The following is a 4,950-nucleotide window of genomic DNA, read 5'->3' as shown; positions in this document are numbered from 1 at the left end:
ATCTTTTGTAGTTAATAAACTTGTTTTTGCTTTATCTAAAACCAGTGTGTGTGGAAAACATAACTTGGAGCAGAAAGCTGTTTATATTCCTCTCCACATTGAGGGAGGGGGTGAATTTCAGGCGCTTACACTACAATTTCCTGTGCAGCGCAGGATGGTATAATTTTTGTTTTAAATTCCAGAGGGAGGTGCGTGCCTTAGGAATGCTCGGGTGCCTTAGCTGTGCCTTCCCATGCAGAGCTGATCACAGATTCTGTATGAACTCCAGCTGGGTGTGTCCCTACCTGTATGTGTGCTGGCAAAGTGCAGACAAGCTTGGGAGAGGGCTTCGCAGGCTGGTCACAGCAATACAGTGTATAGGGAACACAGGCCGGTTGGATAGGGGAGATCAGTGGTACCCCAGTTCCAGATGGCACCCCGGGAGGAACCTGTCACAACCCCCTCCCCATCTACTGCAGTGTCCTGCGTGGGGACAAGAGAAACTGTCTCTGCCCCACTGACACCAAACTGCATCTCTCTTGTGGCTAATCCCCTGTACCTCATGTTAACCTCTTCAAGATGGTTTATGATACATTGTACATAAAGAATGCCCGGTGAGCAATCATTGGAAAACTGATGATCTGCTGAACATTGTGCCATTGAAATGTGTGTAACACCAGTGCATGTAGAATCGTGAGATTTTACTGTATGTTTGTTCCTAGGGTAACCATATTCCAGGTCCCCAAAAAGAGGACACTGAGGGGCAGGGAGCTGGGGGGTTAGAGTTGTGGGTGCTGGGGGGGTGCAGTGGGGGTATTCATGAGGTGAAGGCAGTATTGGTTGCCGTCACAGTGGCAGGGTGCTGGCAGAAGCCCAGAACGCAACGACAGGCATAAGTCAGGGCCTATTCGTGGGACCCCTTCCCCAGGGGCTGGGACCTGGGTGGGTGGGATCTGGCAGCCATCTCTCAGCTATGGATGTAGGGGAACGGACCAACTGGGAAGGTGACCAATCAGGGCTGTTTCTGAGCTGCAGCCTGGCCCAAGTGTCCTCATCTTCGTGGCAGGGGGATCCCGACTGGGAGGGGAAGGGGGGGGGAACTTCAGCCAGGCAGAGGGAGCAGCTGGAGGAGTTTCTCTCTCTCCTTTCCCTCACCCATGGCCCATCAGCTCAGCAGCCAGGACCGCAGCAGGGGGATGGGGATGGGGTGGAGGATGGGCTAATTGGGGCTTCTCCTCTGCCCGGGGTTTGCTTAGACCAGGCAGAGCCAGAGGGTCACTGACCAGCTGCTGCTCAGCTGCTGCTGGATCCTCACCGCAGCGATGGGCAGCTGGATCCTTGGGAGCCAAATGCCCTTGATGTGGGTGGGAACGAGGAAATGGGATTGTCACCATGACTAGCCCTAGTCAGGGCCCTGAGAGAATTTCCCTGCTGTGTGGAGGAGTCTCTGATGTCCATCATGGTGTTAGCTCCACTTGAAGCATTTTCCACACTGAGAACATCTCAGAGGTTTCTTCCCTATGTGGATTGGCAGGTGCCTGATACTCCGGGAGCACCAAATGAAGCTTCCCCCAGATTCTGTTGTGTGGTCAGTGATGTGTGAAGTCAACTTGAATCTTTTCCTGCGGTCAAACAATTTCTTGGTTCTCTCACCTTTGTGGATTCTCTGATGTTTGGTGAGCTCTGAGCTCTTACTGAAGCTTTTCCCACAGTCAAAGCATTTATAAGGTCTCTCCCCCATGTGGATTCTTCCATGTTTAGTAAGGGATGAGCACCTAGCAAAAGTGTTCCCACAGTCCAGGCATTTATAGGGTTTCTCTTCTGCATGGGTTTTCTGATGTGAATTAAGGGTTGATTTCAAACTGAAACTTTTCCCACACTCAAGACATTTATAGGGTCTTTCTCCTGTGTGGATTCTCCCATGTTTAGTAAGGGATGAACTTTCTATAAAACCTTTCCCACAGTCAAGGCATTTATACGGTCTCTCTCCCATGTGGATTCTCCTATGATTAGTTAGAGATGAACTGTGCTTAAACCTTTTCCCACATTCAAGGCATATATTAGGTCTCTCTCCTGTGTGGGTTCGCTGATGTGTAATAAGATTTGAGCTCTGACTAAAACTTCTCCCACACTCAAGGCATTTATAAGGTCTCTCTCCTGTGTGCAGTCTCCCGTGTATAAGAAGTTGTGACTTCTGACTGAAAGTTTTCCCACAGTCCAAGCATTTATGGGGTTTCTCTCCTGTGTGGATTGCCTGATGTCTAGTAAGTTTTGTTCTCTCAATGAAACTTTTCCCACAGTCGTTGCATTCATAGGGTTTGTCGCCTGTGTGGATTCTCCTATGTTTAGTGAGGTTTGAGAGACGAATGAAATTTTTCCCACACTCAAGGCATTTATACGGTTTCTCCTCGTGTGGATTCTCCAATGTTTAATAAGGTATGAGCTTTGACCGAATGTTTTTCCACACTCTAAGTATTTACATGGTCTTTCTGCTGTGTGGATTCCCAGGACCGGCACTAGTGTTTTTAGCGCCCTAAGCACACGGCCATTTCGCTGCCCTGCGCGCTGGTCTGCAGGTCCGGTGGAGCTGCCGCAGGCATTCCTGCGGAGAGTGTCCGCTGGTCCGTGGCTCCGATTGAGCTGCTGCAGCTGTGCCTGCGGGAGGTCCACCGGAGCCGCGGACCGTCCTCAGGAATGCCTCCGGCAGCTCCACTGGAGCTGCGGGACCAGGGGACCCTCCGCAGGCACAACTGCAGCAGATCCACCGGAGCCGCCTGCCGCCCCCCGCCGGCAAAATGCCGCTCCCCAATAATCCTGGCGCCCTAGGCGATTGCCTAGGCCACCTAAATGGAAGCGTTGGCCCTGTGGATTCCCCTGTGTTTAGTAAGGTTTGAGCGCTGACTGAAAGTTTTCCCACAGTCCAGGCATTTATGCGGTTTCTCTCCTGTGTGTGTTTTCCGATGTCTATTAAGGGTTGATTTCAAACTGAACCTTTTCCCACACTCAAGGCATCTATAGGGTCTCTCTCCTGTGTGCAGTCTCTGATGTGCAAGAAGGAGTGACCTCTGACTAAAACTTCTCCCAAACTCCAGGTATTTATACGGTCTCTCTCCTGTGTGCAATCTCCGATGTATAATAAAGATTTACTTCTCGCTGAAGCTTTTCCCGCAGTCCAAGCATTCGTAGGACTTATTTCCTGTTGGGTTCTCCAATGTTTAAGAAGGTTTACACTGAAACGGAAACTTTTCCCACAGTCAAGGCATTTGTATGGTTTCTCTTCATTGTGACTTGTCTTCTGGACTACGGTTTCCTTGGGATCCTTCCATCCTCCGCCACCTTGAATGGATTCATCCAGTTTCTTCCTGAGATGGTTTCCCAGCTGCATCTCTGATCTGTGTCTATCTCTCCAGGCATTTCCCTGTTCCAAGCACTGGGAAAAATACCCTTCAGCTTTTCTGAAAACCATCTCCTGCGATACCACTTTCCCAGGACCTTCCTCCTGCTGATTCTCCTCCTTGTTCTCACTCACCGTCCTATCACCTGCTGGGAGAGAGAGAATCCAGAAGGAGTCACAGCCTGTGCCAAGGAGATAGGAGAGAAAGGAGAATAGCACGGGGTAATGAACAACGCAGTAATTGTTTGGGAGATGGAGACATTGGATTCCGCCTCCACATCCCACCCCAACACTCCCAGAGAAGTAAAGTCAGGGAGGAAATTTCTGACAGCCAACAGGGTGGGTGGGAAGTTGTCATGTCATCAAGCAAAATTCAGTCACACCTGCTGACTGCAGCCCTCACCTGGGTGAGATGGGGCAGAACTGAGGGCTCTCACTCATGGCACCTTCTGGGAGCACGAGTTTTTTCCTTCACTCACCACGTTTTTGTCTCAGTTTCCCTGACTCCTCACCTTTGTGGGTGCCTCTTGGGCTCTTCCTTTCTTCGGAGGCCTGGAGATCCGGGACCCACGGCTCTTCCCCTTGTTCCAGCCGGGCGATCAGGTCAGGTTTGGGAATGGGGAATCCTGCGTAGCGGTGAAATCAGGCAAGTTCAGGACACATGGAGCATTGGTAGAGTATTTGTCACAAGGAACATTCCCTGAGTTTAACCTGACCCTACATGGGACTGTGGTAACTCAAACCCTATGGGAGCAGCAGACATCTGAGGGAGCGGAGGTGTTGTTACACCCTCACTAGGAGGTCTCAGGGTAGATGCTCTGGGGGACTTGCTGACACACACACAGCTCGGGTGTTTAACTTCTGCCTATTTCCAAGCCTGCAGCAGCAAGAGCGTCCCCATGGATGGAGCTAGTCCCAGGAAGGAAGGTGAACAGTGTGTGAAGGAGAAATAACACAGACAGGGCAATACCCTGCTTCTGGCCCCTTGACAGCTGGAGAGATAGGGATGAATTAGCCTGTCTATTAGGCTTCTGACTCTTCTGTTCCCTTGAAGGGGGTATGGAAACGAAAGTCTCTCACAATGGAGCTGTGGACTACGTGACCCTCCTCAAATCTAACTGACCAGGGAAGAACCTGACCAGAGCCAGACATGCAGACCCCACAGCACCGAATAACGGAGAGGACAGGATTCCCTTACCCAGCGAGGTCACCGTCTTGTAGTTCTCCGGCATGACGTTCCTGTAGAGGGCTCTCTGAGTGCGGTCCAGCAGAGCCCCCTGCCCCTGGGTGAAATACACAGCCACCTCCTCTAAGGTCACCAGCATCTGAAACAACAAGAGTCCCCCACTCAGCACCTGCTGCCCAAGTAGCAATTTCATTATTTACAGGGGAGGAGGCCCAGAAAAGCAGTATTCTCGTCCTCTCCCAGAGCAGCCAGAGCTTCAGGGGATGGGAGAAGGTGAAAGCTCCTTGTCCCCCCAGCACACGGAGCAGGGCAGGATCTTCTCATTTCCAACACACCTGCCAGCCACAGGCTGATAGGAGAAGCAGAGCTCTGAGCCAGGGACAGGAATCCC

General features: G+C 51.3%; 1 pseudogene; it reads right to left on the bottom strand.

Moving 5' to 3' along the window:
• Positions 1 to 918: 918 nt before the first annotated feature.
• On the bottom strand, positions 919 to 4,605 carry LOC115640685 (annotated as a pseudogene).
• Between the last annotated feature and the right edge of the window lie 345 nt (positions 4,606 to 4,950).

Source organism: Gopherus evgoodei, unplaced genomic scaffold (assembly GCF_007399415.2).
Source record: "Gopherus evgoodei ecotype Sinaloan lineage unplaced genomic scaffold, rGopEvg1_v1.p scaffold_32_arrow_ctg1, whole genome shotgun sequence".
NCBI lineage: Eukaryota > Metazoa > Chordata > Testudines > Testudinidae > Gopherus > Gopherus evgoodei.
This window is presented reverse-complemented; position numbering and strand designations above follow the sequence as displayed.